Source organism: Amblyomma mixtum, chromosome 5 (assembly GCF_055824585.1).
Source record: "Amblyomma mixtum isolate Tamu chromosome 5, ASM5582458v1, whole genome shotgun sequence".
Lineage (NCBI taxonomy): Eukaryota > Metazoa > Arthropoda > Arachnida > Ixodida > Ixodidae > Amblyomma > Amblyomma mixtum.
The window spans coordinates 129540195-129557839 of NC_143016.1; the positions used below are offsets into that span (position 1 = coordinate 129540195).

The window sequence follows — 17645 nt, forward strand, 5'->3', positions numbered from 1 at the left end:
GGGACCATACGGTGCGGATCCCTGTATTTGGCCGAGTATAGGCCAAATACAGGGCATCTTGCGTCTGCCATCTTGCGTCCCTTGCTTGTGTTTGGGCATCATCCCTTGCCAAGTGAACTGAAGGACGCCACTAATTTTTAAAAAATATGATTTCTGGTGTGTAAAGATAGCTTCTGCGGCAGTGCTTGTGGACACCGGAAAACAGATGGCTTATATTAACTGACGAGCTAATTAACAAATTTTTGATAATTAATTTTGTACCTGTATCTCAGATGCGTAGATGGCCGTTAGTAATAGCCATACTAGCTTTTAGAATTCTGAAAACGCGGTTGCATTAAACGCTGTGGGTCAACGAACTTAGGTCATCTTGGGCCATAAAGATGCGAGGTTTCGAAAAGTGCGCTTTATTTTCGTGCGTAAAACGACGCCTCCAGCGCACGTCACTCAATGGCGCACGTATCACCTGACGTTCTCTCTCCCGCCCGTGCTGCGATTCTGCGGTGCTCGCCGCTGCGCCAGCCCACGCCGGAGAGGAAAGGCGACGTGACGCGTGCGCTATGGATTGACGTGCGTGAGGGGGGGGGGGGGGGCACGTTGCTTTGCGCGCGACAGAAACGCGCGCTTTCCGAAAGCGCCAATCTTTATGGCGCGAGATGGCCAAAATTTGTTTGCCATAGCGTCTAAGCTAATCGCGTTATCGATTTTCTGAAAGCTGATATAGCTATTACCCTTCTCCAATAATATCTTCTTGTTTTTCGTGTGAAGGCCAGGCTGACGTTTAATGGTTGTATATATTTATGTTATTTACTATTTAAAGATGCTTGCCCTGCGCTGTTATTAAGCAGTGCTTGAACTAAAGTTGTTGTTTCTGCTGAATTTTTGTCAGCTCTGAAGACAATGCAGATAGGCTCCCTTTAGTCTGCAACTTTGTTTTGATAACCCGACTAATAACGAATGAGATCGCCTATCTTGCTGATTAGTAATAAGTTGGCGACGCTACATGTCTCGTAGTCTTGATCAGTAAAACACTTAGCGTGGCAAGTTGATGCATAGCCTCTAGAATTCAAGCCCAACAACGATAGCACACAGAATGGGAGAACTACAGAACATATTGTAACGTGGCGGCCAGCCGAAGAATGAGGCGTGATGAACCATGAACAAGAGATGATTTAATGGCCGCTGGCCTAGCGCGAGCGCTCCGTCCCGCGCCACTGCCAGCTTCGTCTTCGTCACAATATGCGCTCATCTCCTGTCGTTCTCCTATTCTGTGTGCGGTCTTTATTGCGGTTGAATTCTAGAGTCGTAGTCTAGAGGTCATGTGACATTTCCGAACACATCCCGGTCGTTTCTAATCGGACCTGTACTATCTAGGTCGCTTTTTTTTTCTCCGCAGTTTGTAAGGCTTTCCTTATTTCTTGTTACAGCTGGGTACATCTTGCGCAGCAGTGTTGAGAGGAGCCTGGTCGGTCTTGACGTCGAATACTGGGCATAATATTCTGCTACCTTGCATATCTTATTAGAACTGCTAATGGCACTGCTGTTTTGTTTTTTTCCTATTCCCACTTGTTTTCTGCTAATGCCCGATTTCCTCCTTTCAGGCAGCCTCCATGATGCAGTGCTACTTCAATTTCGTCCATACTATATTCACGACGCCCACATTATCGTTATTTATCATCTTTTACAGTGCTATTAGACATTTGGTATTTTTGGAACTCGGACATTTGGTTTTGAATGAAAACTAAACATTTCGACAAAATTGCGTGTTCGTTAGATTTGATCACTTATAGTAGACATCTCCAACCAAAAGTAAAAGCTTCTTTACAGATGTCTAGCAGTTTACTATTTCTTAATGAGGCCCTTGGTTTCCTGGGAAAGGCTCGCTAGTGTCCTTCCTGGTCAGCTTACCCCTTACTTCAGCTGTACAACATGTCATTAGTCTGGTCATGCTTTTTGGTGTCTCCGTCGGTCTATAGCCTAATACGGGGTCTGAAGCAAGAGCCAGAACTTTTCCCCTTTTTTTGTTATTCCTGACAAGCTGACCGCCTTCTTCCTCAGAACTTTGCCTCGTTGCTCGTTCCAAGGCAAGGATAACATTAAACCTTCATCCATGTAGCCTCCCCACTCCATCTTGCCTTCACGTGACCTGGACGGCTACCGTTACTTTTCCTCTTTAGGGAAGGGCGCAATGCTTGTTTTTTTTTTTTTTCCTTTCTCCTTAACTTGCCCGCTGTAAAGTCGAAGTGACCTCGCGGAGTGGCTGTGTGGTGATAATGAGCTGATTTTATCGAATAAAATAATAAGAAGCTAGAGAAAAGATGGTGCCGACCGCAGGAACTACCACATGTTCATGTGGCACCTAATTAGTGACAGACGGTAACAAAAGGAATGTAGTTTAGAACAAAGGATAGTAGGGAGAGGTATGAAGAGGTTGATTGTTATTGCAGATAAAGAATAAAGAAAAAGTACAACACTAAAAAAACAACGTTTGTCATCTCGTACTTCGGTTTGAGATGACTTTGTAGAGACTCACGCCAGAAAGCGGGCAGGGAAGCTGACAGGGAAGCTGGAATCCTTGACAGAACAAAATGGTTGGTTTGGTTGGTTTATGGGATTTAACGTCCCAAAGCGACTGAGGCTATGAGAGACGCCGTAGTGGAGGGCTCTGGAAATTTCGACCACCTGGGGTTCTTTAACGTGCACTGACATCGCACAGTACACGGGCCTGTAGAATTTCTCCTCCAAAGAAATTCTAGCCGCCGCGGCCGGGATCGAACCCGCGTCTTTTGGGTCAGCAGCCGAGCACCATCACCACTGAGCCACCGCGGCGGCGTGACAGAACAAAATGAACCACGGCCGAAAGGCTAGGCTCAGACCATTAACCGACCATTAACCTGGGCTTATAGAGTGATTATTGGGGAGGTTGATGCAGGCAGCAAATGAAAGAATGGCCCCTGCTTTTGCGTCGTCTTCTCACAGGTCTCAGCCAGTCAGAAGCGGTACACGGAACAAGAGACGTAGATGAAATGTTAGGGATACATCAAGACTCTGGGGTATCCGGTCAAACTTTTATCGCCGTGAGAATGAATTTTGCGCTTCAGATGACACTAACAGAGCCATAGAGAGCGCGAGTGTGCCTGAAGCGAGAACACTCAAGACTTCGCCGCATGAGGTACTGGGTCAGTCTTTTCCAGCATATATAGCGCATCTCATTGAAGAAGCGTAGCTTGATGGGTCAGTTGGTGCATGACCACGGAAAAAAAACAGCAGAAAAGAACGCGTTCACAAGATGAAGGAGTAGACAGTACGACACTGGAAACACAACTGGATTTTACTCGGTGAAAGTTGTCACAACAGAGCCACGTGCGCATGCGCGTGGGCAACAACGTCTACAAAATATGAAAATACAAAATATGAAAAATATTAAAATATGCAAATATATGTAGGCGTTGTTGCCTACGCGCATGGGCACGTGGCTGTGTTGTGACAACTTTCACGGAGTAAAATTCAGTTGTTTAGTTTAGTTCAGTTTAATTCATTTTAGTTTAGTTTAGTGTAGTGTAGTTTAGTTTAGTTTAGTTTAGTTTAGTTTAGTTTAGTTTAGTTTAGTTTAGTTTAGTTTATGGGTGCTCAATGTCCCAAAGCGACTCAGGCTATGAGAGACTCCATAGTGAAGGACTCCGGAAATTTCGACCGCCTGGGGTTCTTTAACGTGCTCCGACGTTACACAGTACATGGGCCTAGAATTTCGCCTCCATCGAAATTCGACCGCTGCGATAAAATTTAGTTGTGTTTCCAGTGTCTTCCTGTCTACTTCTTCTGAACACGTCTTTTTCTACTCGTTTTTGAAGCGATAGCTTCACTCTGCTAGGTAAAGCCGGGTATCGCCGTGTGTACAACATGACTCTGGCAGGTGGTCCCCGAAGAGCAACCTAGAAGGCAGGTGGACCAACTAGGTCACGTGACCATGCGGCGTCATTACAACCTTCATACTGGATAATGACCAAACTGCCCACCGTGGAAGTTGGCAGTTAAATTAATGATTGGTCGCTCGGGAAGATCAATCTGGGCCGCGCAAGGCCCACCGCTGGGAGCACCTGCCATCGCAGGGCAGTGGCGCATCGCTTAACCGCTGCACCAGGAGGGGTATGAGGACTCCCAGGGATCTAAAAATGTAAAGTATGGAATGACCTTTTGCATATATGGGAAATAACCCATTACGCTATCACATCATATTCTTAAGGCGGAGCTTAAGTGTCCGCTCTTTTTTTCCGTGGCAGCGCAAGTCACTTTCGCTCTACTACAGAACATGATTTGGATGGCGGTGCATATAGCTAGAGACCGCGGTTTGAGAACTGATATAAGGCCTAGAGCGCAGATAATTACGCTACCATATTTCTACACGGTGTACTGAAAGCATCTGCCGCACGGCATACAAAGGGGTCTAGATAAAGGCATGCAGTCATGGTTAGGGAAAATATATGATACTCTTTCTCCGGTCGCCAAATGCGTGTAGTTTGTGTGGGCTTCGTGTTGTAAAAGCCGTGAAAAATAGGTCGGTGCGGTCTTTGCAAATGGGCTTCACTGCAAGGCGAGCATTTTTTGCGTGATAGAGTGCAGTAAAAATGCGAATAATTAAGGAAAAGTTACTAATAAAGTGTTTAATTTTGGTTTTATAGGGCTAAATTGTATTGATAAATTGAAGGCATCCGTCATGAAAGGCGAGCCCAGTTTATAAAACTTTTTAATCGGCATCACGGTTCGAAATATCGAACGCGAAAATACACTGTTGATAGGACGTCAAGTTGGCTTTGCCGCATTGCAGTGTTGCAAAGTGGTGTTCCCGTGCGTGGTATTATCACGGTAACCACATCAACATCTTCCTCTTCACGTAAACCACGTCTGTATGTGACAAGCGATGCCATTTTATAACTTTTCAGTGTGGGAAAAAGCCAACCTGAAAAGGTTTAAAATGCGTTTTTTTTCCCCCCGTTCGATACATACCGCGAACAATGGTGCCGATTGTTAAATTTTAAAAACTGTTCTCGACTTCGATTTTGACTGCCTTAAATTGCGCTGTTTAATCTCGTACCCTAAAACCAAAATTAAGAAAGTTGGTTCCTAAATTTTAGTTAATTAATCGTCTTTTTTTTTTTTTTTTGCTCTCTATCACGTAAATACTAGTGTCCGCGCTACCATACCATCAATGTGCAGAAATTGCTGTGAGGTATCTTTCCCGGTTTTTAAAATGGAAAGCTATACTGAATAATTTGAAACCTCCGTTATTTATTCTGCAATATCTTACCCGGATGACCGAGGCCTCCTGGTAAGACCGCAATACTCTAGTGTACTCTTATTCAGTTCTCGGCTTATATTCTTCGCCTCACGAGTTAGACATATAGGGACAGAGATATTCAAACTTCTCTGTGCATCCCGAGAGGTCGGTCCAAGGTCTATAAATAGTTTTCGACAATGTTTGCCTTCTCTCTTTCGTATATTGTCCCGTTTGGCTGCTAATTTATTTTCTGCCTACTCTTTCTTTGCTTGTTTTCTCCCCATAGCTCCGTTATTCACTGCAGGCTATCCAACTGAACTGGTAAACCTTTCTTTCCTTTCCCTTCTCTGCTTTCTATCGCTCTTCGTCTCTCCTTCCTCTTTCGAGCCATTTTTCACGTTCACCCAAAGGCTCAGCTTGGAGTTCTGTCATTGGACGCCACGCGATCTTGTCCTTAGTGTATGACGCGCCACAGGCTTTGACCGGAGTCCTCTAAGGAAAACCCTGCTTTGCTGCTTCTTTTCTTTTTTTCATCGAGAGACTTTGTATGGGTCAGCGCCTTGATTTCGCATGTCACTCAGCTCTCCATTCGCTTCATCTCTGCTCTTGTTTGGGTGATTTGTGTTTTTGCAACTATGCTTGAACACCAACTCCTGCTTTCTTCCTGCTTATCTAAAGAGCAAGACCATTCGCAGCAACATCGCCATGCTTCGGACGCGGAGCTCTATAGTTGACGATCATATCGGCCGGTCTAGAGCAGTGTGTCGGGCGCTTTATTCGGGGCGGGAGTTTTCACTCGGAGCCTCCGAAGCATGGACATATACGGTCGACAAAAGAGCCGCTGGAGCGGTGATTCTTTTATGCACACATGGCAGGCGAGGAGGGCTCCATAACGGTCCCGGGTGGCTCTTATCAGATCGAGCCTCCACGCGCTATAGCCTGGCGCTGTCCCGCGCTTTTCAATCTGCTAATCGTGGTTCCCAGCGGCTCTCTCACTGCCGCTGCGGGAAATGAGTTTTACTCTTTTTAATCTTCTTTCACGCAGCTAAAGTTATAACGTGTCCAACGCGAACAAAGATTTCAAGCGCATTCTCTTTCGCGCATATGCCGGCGGCCGGCTCCTGCTTTCTTAGCGGCGAAGCTGCAAGACAGCCCCCAAGGGCTTTCATTTTGGTCTGTTTTCTCTTTCTTGTCTCTCCTTCTTTTTATATGCCATCATTCCATCCCAAGCTATCACGGGAGCCCTCAAGGCCTATCCGTAGTCATTATCAAGAATATCACTTTGTTTATTATCCACGATCTTTCTCTTTTGGCTGCTTATACTGTCATCACTCCATCGTCATCAACCTGATTACGCCCATTGCAGAACAAAGGCCTCTCCCATATCTGTCCAATTAAACCTGTTCTGTGCCAGCTGCGGCCACCTTATCGCCGCAAACTTCACCCCGTACGTGGCATATCTTGATGAGCGTTCGCAACTGATTTCACGGCGTACTTTTGGCACTTATAGGCGCGCGCGTTACACCTTAAAAAATGAACATTTTAAGGCGAAAGCCTTTAATTGCTCATACTGGCGGCTATGACTCCGTCTGTCCGTCCGTTACATCTGAGCTGAAAGTTAACTGGTAGTTACTAGTCACAAGTCATGACTAAATAGTCATTAACCATTCATGACTAGTTAGTCATGTCCGTCCATCCGTTTCATCTGAAGTGATAGTCAACTAGTCATTACTAGTCGCAAGTCATGACTGGATAGTCATAACTTGTTTGCCATGACTAGTCATGACTGGTTAGTAATTACTGGTTAGTCATTAACCAATCATGACTAGTTAGTCAAGTAATTAGTCATGACTGACAAGTCATTCACCAGTCATCAACTAATTAGTAATGACTAGTTAGTCATTAACCAATCGTTACTGGTTAGTCATTAACCAGTCATGACTAGCCAATGCAAGTCGCCCCTTAGTCGCCTCGTGTGTGCCCACGGCCGTGCGGCCAGCGTTGCGTGGAAAGGCTTTCGCCTCGCGCACTTCAGATCGTCAAAGTGCCCCCTGAATTTTTTGTTATGTTAATCATACCTACATTAGAGAGATACAAACCTCTCGAGTCCTAAAATTTTTTTAACTTAATTTTTGCCTTCGCTATTTCCACATGCGTTGGAACGCAGACTTTACGCGACAAAAAAAAATGGCTTTGGCGGAAGGAAATAGCGCAGTGACTGTATCGCTTCTAGGTGGACATCTCAATCGTGTGGTAAGGGAAGTGAGGAAGGTGGGAGTTAAAGAAGCAAGAGAGAAAGAGGTGCCGTAGTGGAGGTCTCCGGAATAATTCGACCACCTGGGGATCTTTAATTCGGGCACTGACATCGCACAGCTCACGGGCGCCTTTTGCGTTTCGCCCCCATTGAAACGCAACCGCCGCGGCCGGGTTTGAACCCGGGCCCTATGGCTATGTGGCAGAGTGCCCAACAAAGAGTTCGCCTCGTATGCGACAGGCGCTGGGTTCCATCGCGAACACCGCGTGTACACAGCGGTATTCCAATGGACACAAGCTTTTCTATGGCCCGGTGCTCGCCTTCTCTAGAGTAAGATGCTCGGGTAAATGGGCCTCTGACCTCGCGTCGTATAAAAAAAAAAAACGTTAGCTACGACGCTGTTTGACCAGGCTACTTTTGTTCCATTATGGTCATCAGCAACTTATAATCTATGAGAGAAGCATGCTGTTGTATCGAACAATGCGTCGGGCACTCGCTTGGTGCCGGGCTCCCTCCTTTCTCAACCAGTAACACGGTGGAAGAATGCCTGATCTGAAAGCAAGTACTGCTACTTCGACACACACAGCGTAAAAAAGTACGTACACGCCGCGCCCAGTGCACATACAGGGTTGAGCAAAAGTTCGCAGGCCACGGGGTCCTTCGGTATACCCAGGCACTCAAGATGCCGATGTAGCAATCAAGGTAGTCGGAGGTTAAAAAGATACTTCTTGTACCCTATACAGATATTTTGAGCTTCGCGGGTGTCGTAACTGCCTGTCTACACCGCTCAAAAGCAGGCCTTGCGGCCTGGGAAGTTTTGAGACTATGTACGTGGCACGTACCATCATCTGTATTCGCGGATGGTCAGATCACTAAAACAAAAATTACTCGCACACTGTCAGTCGCGCCACCTATTTGAGACAAGGTAAACATGCGGCGTGTATATAGCTATGCGTACCCGCCGCGGTGGCTCAGTGGTTACGGCGCTCGGCTGCTGACCCAAAAGACACGGGTTCGATCCCAGCCGCGGCGGCCGAATTTCTATGAAGGCGAAATTCTAGAGGCCCGTGTACTGTGCGATGTCAGTGCACGTTAAAGAACCCCAGGTGGTCGAAATTTCCGCAGCCTTTCACTACGGCGTCCCTCATAGCCTGAGTTGCTTTGGGACGTTAAACCCCAATAAACCCAATATAGCTATGCGGATGCAATTAATAAAATAGGTGGGTGGATACATGTGGCTCTCTTCAAGCCAAAGGAGGTTTGTGTGATTGAATTGTTCCTGCTAATCATCATACTCAACAATTTTCGACAAAAGCATTTTTGAGCGGAAAACCGTTTCTGAACCCAATCTTTCATATAATGGAAGATTTCACTGTGACGATCATTATATCTGCAAATCACCCGACGACAGTCTTGCATCTTTTTTTTTCTGTTAACTATTTGCTATCATCTAAAGCCTTCCCCATTGTTTTTTTTATTTTTTATGGCTGTCTCAACTGTTCGATGCGATCGATGGCAACACTTTAAAACAAAGATTTTAATACATATCAGAAGAATGGGCCACCTTCAATATTTCCAGAACAGAATCTTACAACTTTCCAAATTCAAAAATTTTTATTCGAGAATGTTGGACTTGTCTAAGATAAGGAGCAGAGAGAGTTTTTTGCACTCACCGAACTTGGTTACTACTTTGGGACGTCAAAGAACAGTGTCTAAAACTATTAGACATGTTGGTTTCTGATGAATTAGAGCTCTTTAGGCTTACATGTTCTTCGTGTCGCCTGTCAGGTTCCGGTTACCTCTGATGCCCGCTTTGCAAAGCGCGGATCTCAAAATCTCAAAAGCGTTCTTGCCCTGGAAAGCCTTAGCGTGGAGGTCTGGACTTCCTCGATGACTCCTGGTGTGGGCATGCTTGAGCGCCGTGATTGTATTTCCGCATTTCCAGAAGTGGCTCGGCAACGGCGAACTGCCCGTTAACGTCTATAGCCGCGAAATTGGATCCTTCTGATTGCAGCAGGTCATTAGTGCGTTTGGCCGGGAGAAAACTTTCGGTCCTTCCGCTTTGTCCTTTGGCCATTTCCGGTCGATGATTACATTTCGCGACCTTACTGACGCTAAGCAGGTCTGTCCACTACACAGGCAATTTTGCGTTCGCCCTGAGTGAGTGGAAATTACGGGGCACTGAAGACTTCTTACAGTGCTTTGGACGCGAAAGCACGGTTTTTATTCTTGTTTAGCGTACGCTCCGTGCATACTTCACAACTGGTATCTTGCCAGACACGAAACACTTATAAATGCGCAATAGGTTCTCCCACTGCCAAGAACACTGTAGAGCAGATCTACAACATTTAATATGGACTTGCCAGTCTTTCTCGCAAGGGAGACAGCAGACCAGATACGATCAAGCACCGCAGCACAGCATGCCATAGCGGCGTATACGGTAGTGAGAGCCACCTGCTTCGAGTAATTTGGGATTTGGGAGAGGTCGACTGGGTTGCGACGCGCAACTTTGAAGGCCACAAAAACGGCGTAAAGGGTCGGTTTCATGAGTAATATTACGATTTATAACACAATCATCCGCGAATAACCTAATAAGAGACGATACACAGTTGGGTAGATCGTTAATAAAAATTGAAAAAAGCAGAGGACCAAGTACACTGCCCTGGGGGTCTCAGATGTTACGGGGACAGAAGACGAGTTGATGCCATTGACAGAGGTGAATTGTTTTAAGGCGAAAGCCTTTAATGCCTCATACTGTCGTGACTAAGAAATGTTAGCAAATGTGTCCGCGTTTCGGCGTTACTACTTTAAAAAGAAACTGTGTCGAGGTTGGGAATCGAACTAGGGCCTTTGGCATTTGAAGTGGAGACGCTACCACTGTGCCACGAAGGCCCAGGGTCTGGTCATGAATAATGGCGCATCTAGTGAATGCATGGGTTTCATAAATAAAATAAAAAACAAGAAAATAAAAATAAAAAGATATTAGAAAATGAACAAAAAATAAAAATAACGTGTGAAAATAAAAATATGAAAAATAAAAAATCAATAAATAAAAAAAACAGTGCGCCAGGAAACGCTTTAGGAAAGCACTTTAGAGAGCCAAATGGCCCCCTGAATTTTTCTATTGTAGAGGAACTGTTTTATCCATGAAAGAGCGTTTGGATGGAGATTTAAGTTTGTCAATTTGGTTAGAAGCCTGTGATATGGAACACGATCAAAAGCTTTAGGAAAGTCTAAAAATATTGCGTCAACCTGTAAGCCTGCGTCTACTGCGGAAAATATGTCATTAGTAAATCCAGCGAGTTGGGTGTCGCATGAATAACTCTTGCGAAAACCGTGCTGGTATTTCAAAATGATATCGTGTTCCTCTAGATAATTAATGACTTGAGTATGAATTACGTGCTCGAGAAGTTTACAGATGTTTGCAGAGTTTCAATTATTTTTTTTGCCCCCTGTTCTTGAGCAAGGCATGCACGAAATAACAACAGAATCCCATTATTCTTGTCGCGTAATAATTTCAGTTGTAGTAATGAGGTGCACAATTAAGCGCCGAGGTGGTCGGCGGCTTGTCGAACCAAGGGCGTCCGATCCTCCAGTACGGCGGACTCCAGTCATGCACGCCAAGAAACAGGGGGAGGATCAGTGTAATGGAGTGACTCTATGTTTTTACGCGATAACGTTAAAGGTGCACTGAAGATTCTGAGCTCGCCTTTTTACCCCAGGAACTCGACCTGCACGCTCCAAGCATTCTTAGAGCCTTTGAATTATTGTCCTGTGTGGTCGATTTCCCTGTTAAATCGAATTAAACGTCCTGGCCCTCGCCGTTTTCTTTTTTTTCTTTTTTGAACTCACCTCCGAAAAGAGGAGGAGTCAGCCAACACGTGGAATGCCTGTCAGCCAATCGCGTGACGGCTTGCCGCTCTGCCATTGGCGGAGTGATACGTAAAGCAAAAGAGTCCACGCGTGTTTTTATTTCCGGGAGCCTAATTTGCGGCTATGCTATTTGCGACTGATGCTATTTATTCACGGAAACCTAAAAACAAAAACAAAACAAAACGAAAGCGAGGTCGCCACGCGACTGGCTGAAGGAAACTCCACGCGTTGGCTGACTCCTCCTACTCTAGGAGGTCAGTTTTAAAAAGAAAGGCGGGAGCCGGGTCGTTTAAACCCACTTTATAGGGAAAACTGCCGCACAGGATAATAATTCGAAGTTTCCAAGGATGCTCGAAGCGTGTAGACCGGGTTCCCGCGGTAAAAATACGAGTTCAGATCCCTATTTTGGTGCACTTTTAAGTTTCCCGTTCTGCAGAAAACCCGTCGTCGTCGTCGTCGCCTTTATGAGCGAAAAAAAAAACCGGGGAAGCAACCTAAATGGGCCACCTAGGTCGCGTGACCTTGTAGCGCCATCACAACCTTCCCACCGGATGGTCAGCAATCTGGCCACAGCGGCACGTGGCAGTTAAATAATTCAATTCAATTCATCTTTATTTTATTTATTTATTTAATTAATTATTTATTTATTTATTTATTTATCATCATACCCACAGCGCCATTGTCTGGCATTACAGTGGGGGGGGGGGTTGAACAAAAAGTACACAAATGCTACCTCATGCAGGTGGTTACAAAAAAAAAAGATAACATTGAGATGGAAAGAGCACGGAATTATTATACATAAAAAATGTCACAGCACGGAAGAAAATGAATCATTTGATAGTATGGACACTACTTCCTCAGGCAGCTTGTTCCATTCCGAAACCGTTTTGGGGAAAAAAGACATTTTAAAAAGGTCAGTCCGGCATCTGTATTCTTTAACTTTAAGTGGATGATCTCTTCGTAAAGACACGTAATCAGGGTTGGCTATATATTTGGTTCTGTCTATTCCAGTTCTAGAATGAAATGTGTTATGAAATAATTTTAAACGCAGAACTTTCCTACGTTTTTGAAGGGAGTCCCAACCCAAAGATTTTTTCGCGCTCGTTACACTAAAATATCGCCCATAGTTATTGAAAACAAAACGAAAGGCCAAATTCTGAACTCTTTCTAGCTTTTGAACATCAAGAAAGGATTTCGGATCCCAGACTGTGCAAGCATACTCGAGTATGCTTGCACAGTCTGGGATCAGTCTGGGAAGTATGCAGCATCTTTATTTTCAACATTTCACGAAGTTGACGGTCTCCCAGGCAGAAAGCTGCAGCAGCTGCTTGACGAGGCCTGGAAGCCGGCGGCAGGCAACAGTGACAGCAGTACAAAAAAAAATATTCTATACAAGATATCAATTACTGTACTTAAGTAAACAGTCCCATTTTATCACAAATTTACAAAAATAAGACGTTGAGTAAATGAATAAAAAAGATATCGAGATGTTATACAAAGGCTAGGGTTAACATGCACATGATACAGCAACAAAAACTATAATTGCACATATGAGAGGTTAAACTACCATGTGTATGTTTTTATTGTATGCGTTAGCATTTTACGCCAGAAACAGCAAACACGGGTCACTCCAGAAACATTAAACGCAAAATTTTACATGTTATTCGAGCGTTATTAAAACTAGATAGACTCATTAATATTTTATCGCGAGAGGTTGCTCGGGGAGATCAACCTGGGTCGCACAAGCCCCCACCGGTAGCAGCACCTTCCATCGCAGGGCAGTGGCGCATCGCTTAACCGCTGCACCACTGTTGTGCCAGGAGTGGTATGAAGACTCCCAGGAAAGACGAAAATTTTCAATTCCGCACATTTCAATTCCCATTAACGTTGTCGCGTTATGCCTATAAGGCGGAGCTTAAGTACCTCTCCAATTTTGTGTTGCAGATTTTTCCTACACTATACGCAAGCAGTCTCTCCGCGGTTCTTGTTGTTATTGTTCTTCACAGGCTTTGCTTTCTTTGGTGAAAGGGGGGGATGAGTTCATGCATTACTTGCGACGTTTGCTGCGCATCTTTCTGGCATAGGTTATGTAAAACTCGAGTCGTCCTTGCTGCACCACCGTGAACTCCGTGAATATGTTGCGTTGTTTTGTCCCCTTTTCTGGTGAGCAGCGGCGTTTTCGAGCGCGGGTTTATTTCCTTGCAAAGGAAGTTTAAATAACCTTCACCTTTTTTTACTAGCAGTCTTGTGCATGATGGTTAAGTTAATATCTAGTCACTCTTTTGCACTCCGGGCATACCCGTACGCAGGCACTAATGTAAACTAAACTTCAAACCATAACCCATTGCAATTTTCCCGGATCACAGTCTTATTTTTCACTACCCCATTTCGGCCTTTTCTGCAAAAAAAAGAAAAAAAAAGATTTATATAGCTTTTTTTTTTCTCCTCACATTCAAGAAATATGCAAAGGACTGTCATTGCGAAACCAAACTAATTTCGCTACATTACCGACAAAAGCGTTGGTTCAAAGCACTTTAGTTTGTTAAAGGAGGGTTGCCAGAAAAAGCGCAGACGCTGAATGTAAGAATCAGTCCTTTTCATGTGTTAAACAGGAAAAACAAAGCGCCTTTCAACATGCTCAGATGAGTTTAGTTGCGTGTTCGCTGCTTCTCGCTTCTATAGATATTACCCTTCTTTCTTATTCTGCGGGGCTTCGAATTCCGCGTATTAGTCTTGCGCGCAGACACTCAAAGAACGGACGACTGGAATAATATTCTTCAACGAGACTCAAGCGATGCCTAGTCCCCTGTGGGCTTCTACAGACCGTCGACGTATAAATCGCCTGAAAAGTCCTCGTCCATTTCCATTTATTCTCCTTATTTGTCACTCTATTTATTTATTTTTCCTTTCTGCTCGCTCGCGTTGTAAAAACAGAGCGCGGATGCGCCTGGCAGAGACAGATAGAAGGAGTGATTACGAGGAAGAAGCGCGATTCTCCCCTCTCTCTAGCTCTCAGTCTTCTGAAAGGCGAAAAATACGGATAAAATTCGGATTCAGTCCCATTAAATTCCAATCAAAAGAAGTTCGTGCGTCGGCTGCAAGTGTAAAGCAGTGGCATATATATCGTTAATGCGTTTTATTTATTTACAGCTGTTTTCAAACTCTGAAATTCTAATTTAACATTCCGCACACGTGGCAGCTGGTATTGAAGATCAGTGAGGACTTAAAATCGCCGAAATCCTTCCCTCCGGCACGGAGTCCCGCTGTCCTCCCTCGTCCTCGGTGTATATAAAGCGGCACGAGTAGTGTTCGCAGCCGTGTGGCATGTTCTGCGTAATGCGTGGTATCAGTGGAACTTCTTTCTTGTAGTCTGCAGCAACTACAAAATTCGAATTTCGCGTATTGTAACACATCCTTTTAGCGAGAGTGAACGGCATCATGGCGGCCATTTCGTTAGTATATCGTACACCTCGCTGAAGCTTCTTGAAGGCTTCAGTGCCCGCCATGCTTCTTGAAATGACTATTTGTTTGTTATATATGCTATTTAGTTATAATCATATCTCTGCAGATAATAATAGTGCTGACTACGTACTACACTTACGATACGAATGTCGAGCAGCACTTTACTGGAACTCCGCACGACCCATACAAATGTGAGCGCCACCGAATGTCCCCGTTACCTTTTTCGTTTTTAAGTTCAGAGCACAACTCCTAAGACGACGTCCCACATGTTTGCAGCGCAGGGCAATAACTCCATGCCTGCGTACATGCAAAATAAAAAAAACAATAAGAACAGGCTTAGACAGAAGCGGAAAGTTATGTGGAGGCAGAGCGATCAAAAGATGAGAACCAAACAAAACACGGATCGCAATCCGTCTCTCTCTCTCTCTCTCTCTCTCTTTCTTTCTCTCTCTCTGCGGTATTTCTTTTCCCCTACTTTTAATATGAGTGGGTCATAAATCTGGCTTGCCGGCAGACTTGCATGAAGCTAAGAAATGGCGCAACTCTAACGGTCGACGTCTGCGCTCAGAGCGAGGCGGCGAGCCAAGTCTGCGCCCGAGAGTCAGTCTCAGCACGTGTCTACACGGCTGCGGCCTATCCCTCTCTTTCTCTCTCTCCTCTCTCTTTCCTTGCTTATTGTGATGTTCTCCGCAGGACACCAACGCTTCTCTTCTTTTTTTTCTTTACGCTGTTTTTAAAAGTTTTTTTTTTCTTCGCTGGCTTCCTTTTTTTTGTTATTATTCATCCTACGAGTCTCAGATGCCTACCCGGGTTTCGTCCTTTTTCTTTTTTTTTCGAGAAAAAGATTTCTCAGTGTGCCTCCAAGTAAAAAACTAAATCTGGCCCGACCAACGTTTCCTTTCGCGCCACTGTTTATATATCCGCTCTTCTTTCCATCCGTAAGTAACGAACGGATGTGTCGGCAGAGATTACAGCGGCGACTGCAGCCCCGCGGCTCTTTCCACAGCGTCGCGATTAACTTTTGCGGACTCATACTTTAGACTCTCGTTGCCGCGGTAGCGCTTTTACGTGTGCATTTCGCTGCTCCATTCCCTCATACCTTCGTGTGCCGCGTGCATTTCACATCTTGCCCCGCTCATTAAGTCCGTTCCTCTGAGTTCCGTCTGCTCGCGTTCATATGTAGTCTACAGTTCGTTTTTTGTTACGCGTCGACAGATGAGGTGCAACTACAGCGCCGCTTGCGGTGGTGAAGAAAAATCGTCCCATATAACTCGTCTCTTTCCACTGCGTGGCTTCTTTATGCCCGCTGCATGCCTCCGTTAGCGTGGGACGAATGAATAATGGTCCGTGTGAGACAAGTGTTTCATCTCTTCCTTTCTTCTGACGGCCATGAAATGAAACGGAAGGCGGTTCTGCTTCCTCCGTCCTAGCGGAAACGAGTTTGTGGGCGCCGGCGGCGGCCTTGTATTGTTTTCTTCTTGCGTTCATCGACTCTCTTTAACCTTAATGACGAGAATAAAAAGAAAAGCAGCAGCTCCTCTGTGTTTCCGTGACATCATAATGCATGCGTTTCTGTTCGTGCTTGTGCGCGGGTGCGTTTCAGTGGGTATGTTTGATGGTTCAGTTTGGGTCCGCATTCGTGTTGTGCTTCTTCAGCGCGCTCTGTCTCCACCACGACTGCACGCATTTTCACTTCGAGAGCTTTGTATGTAATCTCCTGTTCACTTTATAATGACTTCGCCTCGTTTTCTCAACTCGTGTTTGTATCCGCGCATATGTGTGGTCGCTCGAATCGAAGTCATTCCTAATTAATAATCTTGACTAACCAGCTGCAAGTTTTGTTAAATTAGCTGCAATTCTAGGAGGCGAATAGCATTTGCCTGGTCGGGCACTTACCTCCCAATACCCAACGTTTATGAAGAGCTAATATGCGAAGGTCGGTTAAAAAGTAACGCATAATACACTGTGGCTCGGTAATAGTAAGCACTATAGAGAAATGAAATTTAGTAAATAGAAGCATTGGAGGTTTAGTTCTTTTATGAATTCCACTGAACATCTCACCCATTTGAGTCGCTCCTCTGCAGCCATCTTTGTTTCCATGACGCATATGCATGTTCGCGAAATCCTTGAGTTGTTGGTCGTTGCATCACTTTTTCACACACCCATGAACTCGTTGTCATCTCGAACCTGTTTTCCCTGCAAATGAACCCGCAATTGTCCAAACACATAGAAATCCTATAGCGCCTCATGAATTACTTGACGAATGATCGACTTCGTAAAAGCGTTGTGGACAATCCCCGAAGAAACTTAGCAGAGCATCATCACACACGTTTTTCCTGGTTTGCATCACCTCCCTTGTCACGGGCCGTGGAACCCAGTGCGCACAAATATTTCTCTTCTACAGTCGTTCTATTAGCGTTAAGACAGATCCTTCTGCCATACCTCTTTGTGCTATGATCTGTCTCGTTGTGGTGCACCTGTCATTTTGATGAGTTCTTGCACGGTGTAAGAGTATATTCTTACACCATGGTTCTTGAATGACAGTCACATTTTCATCGGTTGTGGCGATTGACGGTCTACCTGAACGTGGCTAGATCTGGATGCTGCAATCACCAAGCCGAAACATCTAAATCCATTGAGACACATTATTTCAATGCAGTGTACATGCTGTATCCACATACTGGCAACAGCTCACAGCGAACTGATTTTGCTTAGTTAATCGACCGACTTGTAGAAGAATTCGATCACTGCATTTTGCCGTAGTAGGATGTCACGTTGATTATC

At 45.0% G+C, this 17645-nt stretch overlaps 1 protein-coding gene across 4 annotated transcripts in view; it reads left to right on the forward strand.

The window, feature by feature from the left end:
- CASK (peripheral plasma membrane protein CASK) overlaps window positions 1–17645 on the forward strand; it is a 629306-nt gene that overhangs the window by 554974 nt on the left and 56687 nt on the right. The gene's annotated exons all lie outside the window — the stretch shown is intronic.